At 38.4% G+C, this 20322-nt stretch overlaps 1 pseudogene; it reads left to right on the top strand.

Annotated features, from left to right (window-relative positions):
• The window catches only part of LOC115433350 (Krueppel-like factor 8), a 142209-nt pseudogene that overhangs the window by 63230 nt on the left and 58657 nt on the right, over positions 1–20322 (top strand).

Below are 20322 nucleotides of genomic sequence, written 5' to 3'. Positions count from 1 at the left end.
AAGTTAGGACAAAAAACTGTATTTTAATTATGGAAAATTACCGTATTTTTATGAGATGGTTATTTTCCGTTATTTTACAGTATTTTTTTGGCGCCCCAGTTGCCGGAATAATACTTTTTTTTTTTTCTTTTTTTTTTTTTTACAGTGCACCTTTAGCCTGTTAGCTGATGCCCTTTAAGTCCGGACTCCTTTAACTGTTGAACCCCCTGTGTTCTTAAAAGGTTCTTGTAAAACCTTCACAGATTCCTCCTCCTCACCACAGTCCATTTGGGAGTTGAAAAGGATGAAATGGGATGTTTGTTTCGTTCAGAGGAACCTCCGGAACCCTTCCATGTGCTGCGTACGTTCCCCTCAGTAGATGTTTGTGGTCTCTGTACCTTTACATGTTCAGCTCCTGTTCACTGGACACTCGTAGAGTCCAGAATGAGCGGAGTTTAATGAAAGTCTGAAGGGGGTTTCTGAAGTGTCCCTGCAGAGAGAAAGAAGGTGGGGCAGTGTGTGTGTGTGTGTGTGTGTGTGTGTCTGCACACTCTGCTTCTGTTACAGCAGACACACACACACATCCTCCTCCTGCTGGACACGTCTAACACACACTGACAAATGACAACAACGTGGAGCTTCCACCGACAAAAGAGCAGCGGCACAAAGAGGACGCATGGAACCAGACAATCCAACGTACCACCATTCATCTGCTTGTCTTCTTCATCTTCTTCCTCATCGTTGTCATCCTCTTCTTCATCTTCTTCCTCATCATCTTCTTCCTCATCTTCTTCATCTTCCTCATCTTCTTCCTCATCTTCGTCTTCTTCTTCATCTTCTTCATCTTCCTCATCTTCTTCGTCTTCTTCGTCTTCTTCCTCATCTTCTTCATCGTCTTCATCTTCTTCCTCCTCATCTTCATTGTCTTCGTCTTCTTCATTTTCTTCATCTTCTTCCTCATTTTCCTCATATTCTTCGTCATCTTCTTTGCTGTCTTCTTCATCTTCTTCCTAATCTTCCTCATCTTCATCTTCTTCCTCATCTTCTTCCTCATCTTCTTCATTGTCTTCCTCTTCTTCCTCATCTTCTTTGTCGTCTTCATCTACTTCCTCATCTTCTTCATCGTCTTCCTCTTCTTCCTCATCTTCTTCATCGTCTTCCTCTTCTTCCTCTTCTTCCTCTTCTTCCTTATCTTCTTCGTCTTCTTCCTCATCTTCATCTTCTTCCTCATCTTCTTTGTTGTCTTCATCTTCTTCATCTTCTTCTTCATCATCTTCTTTGCCGTATTACTCATCTTCTTCTTCATCTTCCTCATCTTCTTCATCCTCCTCATCTTCATTGTCTTCATCTTCTTCGTTTTCTTCATCTTCTTCCTCATTTTCCTCATCTTCTTCGTCATCTTCTTTGCCGTCTTCTTCGTCTTCTTCCTCATCGTCCTCATCTTCCTCTTCGAATTCTTCTTCTTCATCATCATCTTCTTCATTTTCTTTTTCTTCTCCATAGTTTCTTCTTCGTCTTCTTCCTCATCTTCTTCATCTTCTTTATCTGTCCTCTTCTTTGCCATCTTCTTCGTCTTCTCCTTCCTCATCTTCTTCTTCGTCTTCTTCATCGTCTTCTTCATTTTCTTTGTCTTCTCCGTAGTCGTCTTCTTCCTCAACTTCTTCATCTTCTTTGTCTTCATCTTCTTCTTCGTCATCTTCTTTGCTGTCTTCTTCCTCATCTTCTTCATCTTCTTCGTTTTCTTCATCTTCTTCCTCATTTTCCTCATCTTCTTCATCGTCTTCATCTTCTTTGTCATCTTCTTCATCTTCTTCCTCATCTTCTTCCTCATCTTCTTCTTTGTCTTCTTCATCTTCTTTGTCTTTGTCATCATCTTCTTTGACTTCTTCCTCATCTTCTTCATCTTCATCATCATCTTTGTCTTCTTTGTCTTCTTCCTCATCCTCTTCTTCTTCATTGTCTTGTTCGTTTTCTTTGTCTTCTTTGTTGTCGTCTTCTTTTTCATCGTCTTCATCTTCTTTGTCTTCTTCATCTCTGTCTTCTTCCTCATCCTCTTCTTCAGGCACTACGTCAGTCGTTTTGAAACCAAACATATATTGATGTCATAATCATACCTAACACTATTATCCATACCTTTTCAGAAACTTTTGCCCACATGAGTAATCAGGAAAGCAAACGTCAAAGAGTGTGTGATTTGCTGAATGCACTCGTCACACCAAAGGAGATTTCAAAAATAGTTGGAGTGTCCATAAAGACTGTTTAGAATGGAAAGAAGAGAATGACTATGAGCAAAACTATTACGAGAAAGTCTGGAAGTGGAGGAAGCAACAAAAAACGTACCAAAGCTTTTATTAAAGCTCTCAAATCCAAAATCCTAAAGGATCCAACCAAATCCATGAGAAAAATGGCAATTGAACTTGAGGTAGACAACAAGACCGTTAGAAATGCAGTAAAATATGATTTCAAGATTTAAATTCTCATGACTTTCAATAAACTAATTGGTCATACACTGTCTTTCAATCCCTGCCTCAAAATATTGTACATTTTGCTTCCCCACCCTGTAGATGGTTAGATTTGGTAGACAATTATTATTTACAGGCAGAGCAGGAAAAATATTCTCGAAAATTTAGAGGAATATCATTTAAAATCATAGTCATAGATTAAAAAAAAATAATAATAAAAATCAGTGTTGGGAGAAATGAAGTCCAAACCATCTCTGAGGCATTTTGGAAACAAAGATAACAATCTAAACCAAGCCAAATATTTATCCTAATGTAAACTTTGTTCACATCTGACTGAGGAAGAAAAATCTACCATTAAACTTTGAGGAAATATTGATGTTGCTAAACTATATGGACATAAATATGTGGACACATGTCTCCAGCTGTCAGATGTCCCGTTCATGAGGATCAGACATAGAAACATCAGTCTTCATAATCAATATGATATTTAACCCAATATTCTGAGATTATTATTTTGTATTCCAGACTCCTGTTAGAAAAGAAACACCTGGATTCAATGTGTCCACATACTTTTGTCCATATAATGCACTTGTGTTAAACCCTAACTGAAGCTCTTTGTTCAGTTAATAGACACACAAACAGTAGGAAGTAAACCAGCAGGAAGGTCAAGGTGCTTTGTTTTTACAGACACACCTTCACTGATTACTTTGTCGTACCGTCCATCGCCACCATGACCTTTGGGATACTTTCACAGAGTTATAAAATCTAAATTCTGTACTGTTAACGTTTAGGCCAGGGTTCTCAGACTCATGTTCTTTCAGGTTCCACATTCAGCCTGATTTGATCTGCAGTGGGCCAAACAAGCCAAATAATAGCATAATATCCTATAAATAATGACAACTACAAATTTTTGTCTTTGTTTTAGTGCAAAAAAACCCATTAAATTATGAAAGTACTTACTTTTATAAACTGTCCAAACTTGAAAGATACGAATAATCTGAAAAAACTGAAATTTCTTAAGAAAAATAGGTGCAATTTTAACAATATTCTGCCTCAATTTACCATTTGTACATGTGTGGTGTCAGCTGTCGTCCATTGTCGTCCATAAACAATTGTTCAGGGATCTTTTTCTCTGAAACCATCTGTCAGAATGACTTGATATTTGTTGTGGAACATCTTTGGGCTAAGGTCTATCAAGTTTGTTCAAAGAATTAGGAAATATAGATTTTTGAATTTATTTGAATTTTCCAAATCCTCATTGGTTTATAATAGGACACATTTCAAAGTGTTATAACTTGAAAACAGTTGAAAATATTGATATAATTACTATTGGTAATAGATAGGAAGTCACATATGGGCTTTCATTTGGTGCCATGACCTTTGACCTTGACTGACCATGAAAGGTCAAATAAATGTCAGTTAATATCTTTAAATATGCCACTGGACTACAGGAGCCTCAGTCCTATTTTTTGTCATATGTTGTTCATTTCCTCCCTGTACACATTAGGGATGGAACCATATGAAAATGTCATATCACGGTTATTGTGACCAAAATTATCACTGTTGTCATTATTATTGCAGTATTATTGAAATTGTGTTCAAAATGTTGAAAAAGTACTAGTACACACTGAAATAATTTAAGCAAGTTGTAATTGAAAAAAAAAAAAAAAAAAGCCAAATGAAATAATTGGTACAATGTACCTTCTGTTGCAGAAACATTCAAATATTAACCCTTAGTGGTCTGAGTCTATTTTGTCTGTTTTTCAGTCCTTTTGATTTTGCCTTTATATACTATATAAACAAATGTTTACTATACCCATGTTTGGGATCTGTTTTTTCAGCACAACTTCATCTATATCATCTGTCTATTATTGTTTCACTTTAACCTTCTATAAAAACATAAAAGGACAGAAAACACACAAAAATATATACAATCCAATTTGAAAAATGTATATAACTTATTGCATAAATAACACACAGATGCTTAACGAACCTTTTCAAAAACTTTAAAAGTGAATATTGGTTCCAAATATTAGGTATATACAATTAAAATTGTAATAAATTAAAACTATACTCAAATATTTGACATAAAAGCAGATCTGTACATAGGTGTTTTCTTTGGAAAAGTGCGGTAATCAAACACAGTTATCATCATAATTAGAATCTAAATGGTAATACTAACCGTCTGCAATGTTACTGCTGTTTATCGTTATACCGGTAGTTGTTACATCCCTAGTACACATGCAAGCGTGAAAATGGAGTTTTTCCAAAATGGCTGGAGTTTGTATGTGGATGAAAAGGAAAACCAGGAGAAAGTATTTGTTTTTCCAGACTCAAACATTTTCAACCCCCTGTGTGTGTCAAAATGTGCCGTTCAGCTCAACACAACTGGAGTTTCTATTTGGTATTTGATACAAAGACAAACACAGTCAACCATGTATTGTTTAGTCATGTCAGTGTGTGTGTGTGTGTGTTTGTGTGTGTTGTCTTTGTGCTTTTGGGGGTAGGTGTGTCGTGGAGCTGCCTTACCTTTGTTTAGATGCACAGTGGGGGGGTTCTGTCCCCTCACAATGGGACCCAGACACCAGCGTGTCCCCTGTGTGTTTGTGTGCTGCGAGGGGGCGGGGCTTGTGGCCACACCCATGCTGATTGGCCCAGACCACACCTCAGTGAGGAATCCACTGCAGCCAGGGTCACATGTCAGCCAGCAGCTCTGAAAAACACTGAAACACAAAAGACACAGCTGCGACCAAACGTGCAAAAGGCCTGTTTACTCACATGGGTGAGTTTACAGCGGAGAGCCGTAAAAGTCAATGAAGCACAAACTTCAGCTCATTTTAAATAGATTAAAAACGTGTAAAACAAAACAGAAAAACCTAAAGTACAGTATTGAGATAGATAGATAGATAGATAGATAGATAGATAGATAGATAGATAGATAGATAGATAGATAGATAGATAGATAGATAGATAGATAGATAGATAGATAGATAGATAGATATTTGTGTATGATGACAGTAAACTTTGTATAATATAAATAATCCTATTTGAACAGGAGGAGCTAGATATGAATGAAGGGTACAACTTGGGAACCTAATGCTAATGCTTTCTTGCTGTAAACACTGACCACACTGCTGGAAAGATAATTATATTTTAAACACTATCAAGTCATTTCAGATACCTCTCAAAACACTAACACTTATAGTTGTGTTTCAGTAGAGTAACGTTAACCTCGTGTAATTTATAAAAACACTATTGTATTGTATTGGAAGCTGTTTACTCACATGGGTGAGTTTACAGCGGAGAGCCGTAAAAGTCAATGAACCACAAACTTCAGCTCATTTTAAATAGATAAAAACATATATAACAAACAGAAAAACCTAAAGTAGAGTACTGGGATGGATGGATGGATGGATGGATGGATGGATGGATGGATGGATGGATGGATGGATAGATAGATGGATAGATTGATTGATTGATTGATTGATTGATTATTCGTCCCATAGGGAAATTTCCAGGTTCCAGGAGTATCCACAAACTTAAAAAGAACAAGCAGTAGTAAAAACACAAATGTAAATATTTTGAATGTTGCTGTTTTGGAGCTTTTCTTTCTGCTTCATTCTGCTGATCTCAGGTCCAGATGCAGAGGCTGTGGTGTCAGACGTGTGTTCAACACTGGATGGATGGTGTGTGTTTGACTGAGGTCACTGAAGGGAAGTGGAGAACCGACTTAAAATGAAGACAGTGTTATTAAGAATGACTCTAATAATAACAGTCCACTGCATCCTTCTTTCTTTATTCTTTATTTAGCTATAAAGAAAGCATTAGCATTAGAAAGCATTAGCATTAGCTGTACCATAGCTGCAGCTGTTCTTCCTGGGGTCCTTACAATAATCTTTACAACTTGTCAATGCGAATAACATACAATATAATCATACAAAACAATTTTCACATACTACATAACATACAAATAAATAAATAAATACATACATAAACAACAGACAAAAATACAGACACGACAGCTCCTTTAGGTCAGCAGTGGTGTAGTATATACAGTACATAGATTCAATTAACCCAGGTATCAATCATTTATGGTCAATAGATGTTTCTTAACTGATTTCTTAAATTTCATTTTACAGTTTTCTTGTGTGGTGTGTTCCAGTAGTTAGTTCCATTCTTGCATAGCTCTGTATATTACCATTCTTTTCATTGTGATTTGGGTCTGTGTAAAATTACCTCTGGTTGTCTGCCTGGTTGCATAGCTATGTCTGTCTGAACTAAAACAAACATTTTTGTACAAGATGGATGGTTTTTAGCTTACCGGCCGACAAGCCGTAAGCTACTGTCGTCATGCGGCGTCTGTCGTCCGTTACAAAAATTTCAATCGTCTTCTTCTCCGAAACTACAATTCCAATTGACTTCAAACTTGGTATACAGCTTCTTTATGATGATGTCAACAAAAGTTAGTGAAATTATTTGGATCTGGATCTGATTCTGGATTTGATGCGACTTTGAAAAATGTTCCCATCATAAGAGATAGGAAGTGGATGGATGCAATAACTCAGTAAATATAAATGATATCCAGTGTAAATTTCTACAGTCCAGCCCTGATGGGGAGATGACCCAAACATAATGTCCACATGCTGATCAGGATCTTCTTCTGGATCTGGGAACTGACGCAAAATTTAACATGGGCTCTTATGGGGAAAACATTTCAATCGTCCTCTTCTCCCAAACTCCAGTTCTGATTGACTTCAGACTTGGTATACAGCTTCTGTATGATGATGTCAACACAAGGGATTGAAATTATTTCCATCTGGATCTGATTCTGGATTTGGTGCGACTTTGACAAATTTCCCCATTATAACAGATAGGAAGTGGATTGATCCAATAAATCAGTAAGTATCAATGATATTAAGTTGGAATTTGAATTTTTTACAGATCTGATTGGAATATGACCAAAACATGGGCTATTTCTGTAATAGAATAAATACACAGAACTGGGTGAGAATAAATGCCATTTGGATACATTTCCCAAAGCTTTTAATTTGGCCGGTAAGATACAGGACCATTGGTTTTATTTTTTTGTTCTAATATTTCTAAAGAAAACCACTAATGAATAAAGTAATCTGTTTTTAACAGAGCCAGTTGAAGTGGTTATGCATCTCTATAACATTTGTTCTGTTCTGATGTTTTTCGAGACAAACCCACACAAGTGTAGCATGGCTTCATGTTGAATTAGGATAAACAGTACGTTATGTTGTCAGACTGAGTCACCCGGACCTTTTATCATATGAAAAACCTGCTTAAAGATTAACACTTCAATAATTTTAACACCCTGACACTACTGGCATTTTTTCACCATATGGTCGCAGCTCAACTTCTTTATGTTTTGCATGTCGCAAAAGATGCAGACAAAGCCGCCAATATTGAACCAGTGGAGCTGGAGCTTATTGAAGATGGCACACCAGGCCTCAGTGACCTACATTAACACTGTGTCACTTCTGCTCACTTCTTGCCGAATTGCTTATTTTAGCGGTCAAAAATATGATGTAAAAAAAAATTATGCGAACGGAGATGAGTTGTACCAGTACCGTACAGTGGACAAATAAAAGAAGTGTTACAAAGGTAGGGCCTAGATAGCATGAAAATTGAACCGTTACAGACCCAAACGTCCACCTTTAACCCTTAAAGACCCAAACGTCCACCTTTAACCCTTACAGACCCAAACGTCCACCTTTAACCCTTAAAGACCCAAACGTCCACCTTTAACCCTTAAAGACCCAAACGTCCACCTTTAACCCTTAAAGACCCAAACGTCCACCTTTAACCCTTAAAGACCCAAACGGTCCACCTTTAACCCTTAAAGACCCAAACGTCTACCTTTAACCCTTACAGACCCAAACGTCCACCTTTAACCCTTAAAGACCCAAACGTCCACCTTTAACCCTTAAAGACCCAAACGTCCACCTTTAACCCTTACAGACCCAAACGTCCACCTTTAACCCTTAAAGACCCAAACGTCCACCTTTAACCCTTAAAGACCCAAACGTCCACCTTTAACCCTTACAGACCCAAACGTCCACCTTTAACCCTTAAAGACCCAAACGTCCACCTTTAACCCTTAAAGACCCAAACGTCCACCTTTAACCCTTAAAGACCCAAACGTCCACCTTTAACCCTTAAAGACCCAAACGTCCACCTTTAACCCTTAAAGACCCAAACGTCCACCTTTAACCCTTAAAGACCCAGACGTCCACCTTTAACCCTTAAAGACCCAAACGTCCACCTTTAACTTAAACCATCTACTGATCTAAACTGTTTAATTCCTGTTGATCCATTAATCCTATCAATCCATGTAAATAATTGGTGTAAAATACAGTTCTTCATATTTTCACAGTCATCGGATATGACCATATTTGGACGTTCAGAGGCTCCGTAGTTACCGTGGTAACACCGTCATCTTCCACAACGTTGATTCACCAGTAAAACCCATGCACTTTTTCTTCAGTTGTCTCTAATTTTGATATAATAACCCTCAACTTTAATCTGAGCCTTTGTGAACATCTGCATGATCAGTAATTGAATATAGGAAAATACCAGATTTGCCAGATTTGCATGGGAACAAGTGGTTCCAGGCACAACAAACCCCGCCCCTCGCTTGTATTGTAGCTTATTTTGAAATCGATCCAGCTGATGTCATCATGTCTGTGTGTGTGTGCTGATGTCATTATAGATATAAACAGCATAGACAGATCTCAGACATTATAAGTAAATGGAGGGAAAAAAAGATTTAAAAAATTAATTGAAAATGTGTTGTTTTTTTTATACATATTGTCTTGTGCTGCTGTACAATTGAATTTATCCTTTGGGGGATCAGTAAAGCTTATCTTATCTTATCTTGTCTTGTCTTGTCTTCTTACCTTACCTTACCTTACCTTGTCTTGTCTTATCTTGTCTTGTCTTATCTTATCTTATCTTATCTTATCTTATCTTACCTGTGATCAAACAGCCTCCAAAGACCAAGGAAAACTAGAGGAAAACTGTCATTTTATTTACTTTTTTTTTTGAGAAAACTATGTTTCAGGTTGTGATTGGGCCTCCACAGATCATCCTTAGACCTTTTGGCTGATCACTCTCAGTGAAAACCATCACTGGAAAAAGTTTTTAGTCTAGAACTAGACTTAATCCATGTCTGTGAAACTGAGTCTAAGTTGATGTTGTTTAGTGTTTGTGCAGTACGTACGCTGAGATTAACTGAGTAACAACACTTATCTGTTTTGTCTGTTCTTTGTCTCATTGTACGACTGTAACTTTCAGGAAGAACATTAAAGCAATGAAGAGGAAGTTATGACTTTTTTTTGCTTTTGAGTCTTCTAGCGTCTGCTGGGCGGAGAAAGAAGGAAAAGGTGTGAAGGCGTCGTATTATCACTTCCTGTTCCTGCTCATTTACCCTGTCACTCACTGTACATCTGTAAGTCCACTCCACCGGTTGTTAAATAACGTCCACACGACTCTATTAGGACATAATATTTCCACATGTCGGGTCACGTCAGACACACCGTTAACGGAACAAGACGCAGCGTGAATGCATACACACTGACGACACTTCGTAGAATTAGATTAGTCTTGAAAAAAAATCCCACTAAGTTGTCATTTTTTCACCCAGTCACACCATAAACAGCTGATGGTCTGCCAGCTGAAAGAGGAAGAACAAGAGAAAGAGAAAGAGGAGGAAGGGAAGTGGTTTTATCTTTAATGACTTCCACTTTAAAATGGACACTTTAAGTGTGGGAATCTGGGTGCAGGGTCACAGTGACATGGAAGCACACTATAAAAAAAAAAAAAAAAAAAATCAGTAATCACACCATTTTATATGCATGTCTGTGATTTTTGAGCTCTGTTGAAGATTTCATCTTAAAGACCCAAACGCCCAAAGTAACAACAATTCAAAAATATAACACGTTAAAAACAAAGGACAGCAGACACATACAACAAAATCCAGCTTAGGAAAAGCAATTGCACTTTTCAATAACACTGTTTTTTTAAATCTATGTAACTTCTATAACTATGTAGAAGTGGATCCAAGTGCATCAGAGCTTTGATGGGATTTGTTGTAAATATTGGTGGTTGAAGGTGATGAAGAATGGAGCTGAGTTCAACATGTGGAGGTTTAGAGAGTTGGACAAGATCAATATATGGAACCAGAAGATGGATCCAACTAGGAATCAAACAGACAACTGTGGATGAGGAAGTCTAGGACAGAGGGACAGGTAGGGACCAGAGGTGATTTCTGTCAGACTGCAGTGGAAGCTCAGCTTCCCCTAAAATTACGAAAACTAAATGTTTAAATATGTTCGGTTGTGTTGACATTTCATTGACTCCAAATGTGTTAGAACACGTTCATCTCACAGACGAGTTCATTCAGAATCAGACTGGGTGTTCACTTCTCCTCCATTCCCGTGTCTGTGTTTTCTCCTCCATCTCTGCTCAGTGCATTTGTCCATAGACGCTCAGCGTCCATGCACTTCAATGGGACTGAGTGGAACTGGTTTTTTCACTGACTCTAAACTGGACGCTAATTGGATAAATGACACCATGTTGTCCCGCCCCCGGACACTCATCGTCTCTGGGGGTGAATGGAGCTGTGGGCAGAGCTCGGCTGGGCTGGACGCTGAGCTTCCACGTGCTGATTGGAGGATCAGTCGAAAGGCTGAATCCTGTTTGATTGACAGCTGTTTTCAGATCTGCTCCTTCACTGACACAGTTCAGTTTAATACCGTCACACATTCTGCTGTGAAATCAGAGAAACCACTACCAAATTACTTGTTCATTTCTTGCACTGTAAATAAAACACACTCATTGTACTTCCTTGTTTCAATTTAACGTAATTTCAATGTTTTCTTGTTTCAGTTCCATAATTTAATCATTTCTTCTTTGAGTTTAATATCGTTGAGAGGACACTGGTCAAGTCCCTGGAAAAGACGCTTACTTGGTACGATAAGGTCACAGACCATTTTCTTAAAAAGGAACGGAGGGACGAATTTATGTTTAAAGAACTTGACAGTTTTTTTGATGTAAGCCAACAATGAGCTTCCCCTCTGAAAGACGAGCAGCCGCCGCTGGACAGAAAGGACAGGAAGGACACAAAGCCTTAGAAAAATTTGGAATGATTTGAGAAAATGTAACTAAAGTGTATTGACAGGAGCAGTTCTAGTGTGTTTTCTATGTGAAATGACCTGATTCCAGTGGTTCTTTTTGGAGAACATGTAACAGACATGTCCCATGGTGTGAGCGTCACAGCTGACACTTATAGGTGGTGCATTTATGGTCATTTCTTTGGTGTATTTCAAATTAAAGAATGCAGTTGGACTTAAAGGTGTCATATCATCAGTAAACATATATGTTCAGTTCAGCCCCTTTGGACTGGATGTTTGTGTGAAAGGTTCAGTGTAAATAAAGTTGAGTGAAGTCTGTCCTCAGTCTAAGTCTGAAACTGAAACAGTGACAACAAAGTGATATCGGAGAGAAAATGGAGTGTGTGAAGAGTTGGTGTGTGGAGGCCTGGGCTCTGCCACACCTCTTTCTCTCTCTCTCTCTCTCGCCCTCTCGGCTTCCAGAAAAGGGTGTGTCTGGCTGCCTGCTGCTGAAAGGGAGGGTGGGAGGGGTCAGTGTTGGCCTGTTCTACTCCTCCCTCTGCCTCTGCCTGTGTTTCTGTCTCTGGGTTCTTTCTCGTTCGCTCTCATTCCCTCAGTGGAAGCCTTCAGGATTAGGCCTTTGTCTCTGCCTTCTCTCCTCTGTGTCTTCTGCTTTTTTTCCCCCCTTCCATTTGACCCTCTTTATGTTTTCTGTTCAAAATAGCGTGTGAGTGTGTTTTTTACCCCCACCTTCTGGTAGATTTTTGTATTTTTTTTTTAGTTTGAAAAAAAGGGGGAGGGGGTGGTGGTCTTTTTAGTCGTCTGTTGAGAACAGAGGTAATACTTGGCTGTCCATCTGTTTTCCCTCCAACCTCTAGCATTTCCTGTCTTCCTCCTCTTCTTCCTGTCCTGCCTCCATTTTCCATCCTCGTCTTACTTTTCCTTCTTCTTCTTCTTCTTCCCATTCCTTCTTGCTTTAAATCCTCTAACAATCCCCCTCCCTCCTCTTCCCTTGGCCTGGAAGTTTGGGCTTTTTTTTTTTGTTTTACCTTCCTCCCCCCCCCTTTTCTTTTCCTCAGCCCCCCCCCCTTCCCCTCCTCCCCTCCCCTTCTATCCCCACCCTCTACATTTACTCTTCCTCATCATATCTCACCTTCTTCTTCTTCTCCTCCTCCTCAGTGCCAGTCGACTCCTAAGCAGAGGAAGAGTGCCGTTGGCGCCCAGAAGAAGCAGAAGAGCACGGCCAAACAGAGCAGCGCCCTGACCCCACAGCAGCAGCAACCGCAACCGCCGCCACCTAAAGGCCGGGGAGAAGCAGAGGAGGAGAAGAAGAAGAAGAGGAAGAGGACGACGAAAGAGAGGGTTCCTCTAACTAGGCCTCATCCACCGCAGAAAGAGGAGGAAGAGGAAGGAGGAGGAAGCAAGGAGGAGAGGGAGGAAGTGGCAGCAGAGTCCAAGGTGAAGGAGGAAGGGAAGGAGCGGGAGGAAGAGGAAGAGGAGGAGGAGGAGGAGGAAGAAGAGGAGGAGGGGAGCAGGACAGACATGCCCTCTATACAGATCAAACCAGAGCCAGAGGAGATGGAGTGCACGGTGAGGAGGGGGGGGGGGGTGCGACAGGGCATTGTTTGGGGAGAGGGGGAGATTGAAAGGGATGATGGGAGTCAGGTGGGTGTGAGCAGGTGTGGCTGCGATGGCGTCAGCTGACAGTCAGAACACACACACACACACACACACACTTCTAATCTAACAGCCACAGACTGATCGACTGTAGGTTTATGTGACAGCAGAAGAGTTATCGAATGAGTTTTGAATCAGGTGGTCCTGGTCACATGACACGTCCATGTGGTCCAGTGTCAACTTTTAGTGCCTCATTAGTCCTTAACATGGAAAAACTAATACTATGATAGTCCTGTGATTAGTGACTTTAAAGGTGCAGGAGACTTTCGTGATCAATTTTTCATCAACTCTGTCCATCCTCAGTCCTATCCTCAGTATCATGGATCTGTTCGTCTGTCTGTCATTACTCACCTGAATCTCTTCCATTACGCTGAACAGTTTCTTATGCCGCGTTTTCACTACATGGTTTCGCTCGACTCAACTTGACTCGTCCTTTTTGCATTTCCATTACGAAAAGGACCTGGAATCTGGTACCTGGTACTAGTTTTTTGGTATCACCTCCGCTGAGGTTCCAGGACCGGGGACCAGATACTAAAAGGTGACGTGTAAACACTGCAGACCACTGATTGGTCAGAGTCGTCTCTGTGACCCGCCATTTTTCAAAAAACAGATGCAGAAGTTGACAGTGAATATAGACAAAACTACACCATTCGGTCAGGAGATTCCATCTTTGGTGGCCGACGTAAAAATTCAGCATGAGTTTGATGAGAAAACACATAACGAACAAGTTTATCAGCAACTCTGAGCAGACGACACAGAAGTAACACACAGCATCGCCATGACGACCAGGTACTGTAAAGTGGAATGGAAACAGTCTCCAGGAATAGGACCTGGTACTCGAGTCAAGATGAGCCGAGTCGAGTCGAGCCAGTTCCATGTAGTGGAAATGCGGCATTAGTTCCATCCACCAGAAACAAACCATGTGTTTACAAACAGAGCCTGGAGGGAGCTCAGGCATCTGAAGAATTTTGTTGCGACGTACATTGTGGGAAAGGGAGGTTCGCACAGCTGCCTGACGGATATGATATTATATGGATGAAACAAACACGATGCGGAAACGGCTGAAACACAGGAACGGCTGGAGGAATATGCATAGAGGGAAGGGAGCTCCTGCCGTTTCAGCGTCATGTCTGTTCCAGCTGCTGCTGCAGGCAGCTGCACAAATCTTCATTTCCCACAATGCACGTTGCGACAAAATTCCAAAGATGCCTGAGTTCCCTCCTGGCTCTGTTTGTAAACACACGGTTTGTTTCTGGTGGATGGAACTAAGAAACTGTTCACCGTAATGCACGAGATTCAGCTGAGTAATGACAGACAGACTTACAGATTCATGATACTGAGGATAGGACTGAGGTTTGACAGATTTGATGAAAAATTGGTCACGAAAGTCTCCTGCACCTTTAACATGGAAAAAAAAATACTATGATAGTCCTGTGATTAATGACTTTAAATCTGTCACTTAGACATTTGAAATGGTTGAAATACAACACCCAAACGAGTAGAAGAGTGAAATAAACATGAAAAATCTAATGTAAATAAATGTAAATGAAGAATAACACCATAAGAACTCTGCAGTAATGTGAGCAGTCATCACCTGAACGGTGGCACTTGAGGACAAACACTGTGAGTGGAACGTTGGCTGAATGTTGGCGTCTGGCCTGAGTCAATACTAACAGAACTTCTGTGGAAACACTGTGGTTTAGTCCCAACAATGGCACCGACTTATTTACACTGAACTGACCTTATGTCTTCTGTGCAGTTCAATTACTTTTCCTGTTTCAACTTCAGAAACCGGCAAATGTTTCTCCAAAATTTGGAAAACCAGGACTTTCTGCTGTAGTTTTAGTATAAATTATGTCATTTTGTAAAATTGCACCTATACATGAATGATGTGGGCGTCAACAGTTTTATCTGTTCCATAGTCTCATATTTGACTCATTAGTTTGGATGTTGAACTCACTGAGGAGTGAATACAGGAGCGTCCTGTTGGACAGTCCAGGTGTCCATGCAGATGTTAATGATGATTGTACTGGAAGATTGAAAAAAGGGATGAAGGGATGAGTAAAGAGGACAGAGGGTTTGGATGGAGGACAGTTCCATACCTCCGCTTTTTTCTTCTTAATGTTTACAGTTTTTATCCTAATGCACTTTATGATCAGAAGTAAGTAAACTATAGGAGCAAATTATCATTAGATTAGATTAGATTAGATGGGATTGGATTGGATCAGATCGAACTTTATTGATCCTTTGAGCAGAACCCTCAGGAAATGGAGGTTCAAATTGCAGCACAAACACCAAATATAGACACAACAAATACCACAAGAAAAAGGCCAAAAATAACTATAAAAAACAAGAGGGAATAATGCAATTGCACATTGGAAACAACTAGTAGAAACAAGTGGCAAAGTAATAAAGTAATAATAATAATAAGTACCTTATTATGCTATAATATTATAATATAATATCATAGTATGCACGATATTGTCCATCTATACAATCAATACTCTATCTATCTATCTATCTATCTATCTATCTATCTATCTATCTATCTATCTATCTATCTATCTATCTATCTATCTATCTATCTATCTATCTATCTATCTATCTATCTATCTATCTATCTATCTATCTATCTATCTATCTATCTCAGGATAAAAGTTATAATAAAGTGATAACAGTAATATAACAGTAATAGTAGTCATAACAATGATATACTAAAATTATGTAAGTAATTTTTTTTTATTGATGTATTTCGAATATGGAAGTGATACAAGCTTCCTGATAACTACTAATTGACTTCTTTGCACAACATAATATAGAGATGAAAATTCAAGGAAGCATAAAATAATGATACACGCAAAAAGAAAAAGAGAAAAAGTCATATTCGAAAAGGAGTGAGAAGAAGCAGAGCTTATTAGCTCTCACTCTTTTGTCTAAGCCACAGGTGTCAAACATGCGGCCCGGGGGCCAAATCCGGCCCACCAAACAGTCCAATCTGGCCCCTGGGATGAATTTGTGAAATACAAAAATTACACTGAAAATATTAAATATCAAGGATGCTGAAATCATTTTAGGTCATTTCAGTCTAAAGTGGATCAGACCAGTAAAATACTATCATAATAACTTATAAATAATGAAAACTGTAAGTTTGTCTCTTTGTTTTATTGTAAAAAAAAAAAAAAAAAAAGTAAAATTACACAAAAATGTTTATATTTACAGACTAGTCTGTTACAAAAAAAAAAAAAAAAAGTGAATATCTGAAATGTCTTAAGAGAAGTATGTGGAATTTTAATAATATTCAACCTGTTATTCAATGTTTGGTGTATTTGTAGATCCACTGTGATCTGTGAGTTGTCATTCACATGTATAAATGATCAACTAAGGCGTAATATTGTTAACATTGCACTTATTTTACGAACAAAATTCAGGTTGTTCATGTTATGTTCGAGTACAATTCGTAGATGTAAACATTTTCATTAGAGAAATTACTTTTTTCACTCAGAAGTTCTTATCTTATTATTTATATTATTGTACTGGTCCGGCCCACTTTAGATCCATATTAGGCTGAATGTGGCCCCTGAACTAAAATGAGTTTGACACCCCTGGTCTAAGCCAACAATATATACATACATACATATACACATACATACATATATACACCCATATATGTACACACACACACACTATATATATATACACACACACGCATATATGTATATAGACACACACATATACATTCACATAGGCTTCTCCAATATTGTAATAATGATAATATGTAAGTAATAATAATAATATGTAAGTAGTAGTAGTAGTAGTAATAATAATAATAATAATAATAATAATAAATAAGACTGCATTTATTCATTAGCGATTATTTCTTTTAGTCTAAAATGTCAAAAATTAATCTATGTAATTATAAAGCATCATAAACAAAGCAAGAAAATAAGAGAGACAACCTTAAAAATGGAAATGAAATCAGATGTTTTCCTTTCACAAAGACTAATGAATTAAAGTTGCATTTTTCCACTTGGGAGCATTCAGAGGACAGAGGAATGAGGACAATGTGCCGCTGTAACGACACCCTTCGGTAACAGTGTGAATGTAAAGTCAGAGCAGAGCAGGTGGAATGTTAGCGTCAGGTTGGGCTCAGATGTGAAACTAACTTCACCATCACACACTTCATTACTGTCACATGTCGCAGCCTGTTGAGCCATTTGTGTTTAGCATTTCAAGCAGCCGACTTGACCTTTTGTTTGCTTTAATCCTGAGTGACTATCAGGGAGCGTATCAACACAACTGGCTCCGAGGCAACAAATAGTGCAGAGGTCAGAGGTCAGTCAGACTGTGTGAATCATTTTGAGAGGAAAAAGCTCATGTTGACACTGAAGTCCTGCCTGGTTCAGACCCTGTACGTCAGCTCTGCGCCCCCTGTAGCTTTGATTTCACACAACTTGAACTATTGTAATCTGTAATAGAAAATAAATCACACAGTTTTTCCACGGAGCTGAAGCCCTTCATTTTTAATCATCAGGACAAAAACCCTTTTTCTTTTGTGAATATCTCTATTTTCCATCTATATTTGGGTCAAACCTTATAGGTAAAGTAGATAAATAATGTTCCCACTGTCCGTTAGCTGATAGGACAGTTATTTTTGTTACTGTAGTAGAGAAGAATACTTAGGCCTGTAAAATAATGACCAAAGAACTGCTGGAAGTAGGCGATAATAAAGTCTACACTTAATATCCAAAAATACAAAACAGTGTTTTAATGCCATTTAGTAGTTAATCCAGTCAATCTCTTGTATAATGTATAGAATTATGTAGAATTATGGGACTGTCTTGGCCAGGTCTGCCTTGAAAAACAGATTCCTCATCTCAATGGGACCAACCTGGTTAAATTAAGCTTAAATTAAAATAAATACATACATATAAGTCTGGTTAGTGAAGCAGGTTGTTTGTCAGATGTTTGTTTTGATTTATAGACTTTAAACCATTAGAACGACAGAATATGAACCTGCCGACATTGAAGACACAGAACAGATTAATTAATATCCCATATGTGTTGGAAAACATTCTTTTTTTTTTTTGTTTGTTAGCTAAAGGCATTTTTAAGCTAATGACTCGGTGGCAGAAACCGAAGAAAAGGACCTCAACGCTGAATTCTAAACAGAGCTCTGGTGTTCAATTTAACATAAAAAACTCGAAATTGTGACATATATGCCCCCCCCCCCAGCTCTTCATTGCTTCTTCTGCTCCACTATAGTTATGGTTAAGTTATAGTTACAGTTATAGTTGTAGTTACAGTTAGTTACAGTTACAGTTGTAGTTACAGTTACAGGTATAGTTACAGTTATAGTTACACTTAGTTATAGCTATAGCTATAGTTATAGTTATAGATACAGTTATAGTTATAGCTGTAGTTATAGTTACAGTTATAGTTATAGCTATAGTTATAGTTACAGGTACAGTTATAGTTATAGAAGTGGAATTGGATAAAAGTACAACTAATACAGACTCAGACACAAACTAAACTTTTTATATTTGAACCGGAATTATACATATATATATATATATATATATATATATATATATATATATATATATATATATATATTTAGATTCAGTACATTTTGCATGTATATATGTGTGTTTATATATGTATGTACACATGTACTTTTTTTTTCAAATATCATCTCTACATTAGTCTTTTGTTTAACTTTTATTTTTATGTCCATTACTTCAACTTTGTTCAAAGAAGAAAAATACAATTATTTGTCATTAGCTGCGGCAAATTGTTCCATTCATAATTTAATTGGTTTAAAACTGACTGATTAAGTTATTTAATTTAGAATAATAAATTGTTTGTGTAATTACAATTAATATATCTGCTGAAAGTCCAGAATATTTCAGGTCATATTACAAATATTGTAACAAACTACTTCTAAACGACTAAAGAAGATGAATGACTTTGACTACTTCTTTGTTGATGCACTGAAGGATGTATTGATTCATTTGATGATGACGGGAGCTGTTGTAGCTTTCATTTGGATATTTGATTGGTATTCATGGTTGAATTGTTTCCTCTGTAATGGATAATGTTTGCATGTCAGATGTCACAGTGAGGTGCAGATCACTACAGAACTCACTGACTAAACACAGACTTCTATTATATTTGATGTGATGGTGCTCACAGATCAAACACACACAGAGCTGTGCAGTGCGCCTCTTCTTTCCACACCAGTCATTTATTTCATCTGTGTTCGAGCTTTAATTACACGCCACAGTAGTTTGTCCACGGGTTAGTCTTACACAGAAATACTGTCTTTACTGGTGATTCAATGCAATCATGAGTAATAAATAGAGCAGGAGTATTGATTTTCCTGGACATAGGTGTGTTGCATCAGTGTGATGTCAGCAGGTACATGTACCCTGTTCTAAGCCCAGACAGAAGAAAGGATGTGGGCTGGAATGAGAAGGTGAGGCCGTCTGGAGTCACGCTACAGCAGCTGAAGGGTTAGCATAGCATGACTGCCAGCCTTCATACTGAGGAAGCTGATGGTGGAGGGGGGGGGGATGGGGAGAGCAAAACAAATGATGTGAAGGGCATTGATAGAGGTGCACAGATGGAACAAGGTGGAGGTGTAGGTGTAGACGGTGTGGGCAGTCCGATAAGGACATGCTGGACTTCTGGACCGTCCATTTTCTCCTCTGTTCGTAAGGCCGCAGGCCAGCGACAACCAGGCTAGCTGTCCCTTGGATTTGAATCTAGGAAAGCTAACGGCGCTAACACGTCCTTAAGAGACACTGGAGACAAATGGACTTTTGTTCTAACTCTGACTGAAAATCATTTGAAAAGGTCAAAGGAGTAAATCACATTTGTGGGAGAAAACAAACAATAAAATCAGCTCCAGTGCTTTACGTCTAGGGGTGTTAGAAAATATAGGTTCTGCAATATATCGTGATATTTCATTTCACAATAATGTATCGATATTAAAAAGTACTGTGTTGATATTTTTAGGTATTTATTCAAATACAGACATTGTGGAGGTTCATTTTTGTTTTTTTGTT

This window comes from Sphaeramia orbicularis, chromosome 14 (genome assembly GCF_902148855.1).
Source record: "Sphaeramia orbicularis chromosome 14, fSphaOr1.1, whole genome shotgun sequence".
NCBI classification, from domain to species: Eukaryota; Metazoa; Chordata; class Actinopteri; order Kurtiformes; family Apogonidae; genus Sphaeramia; species Sphaeramia orbicularis.
The sequence above is the reverse complement of the archived record's forward strand: the minus strand, read 5'-3'. Positions and strand labels throughout refer to the sequence as shown.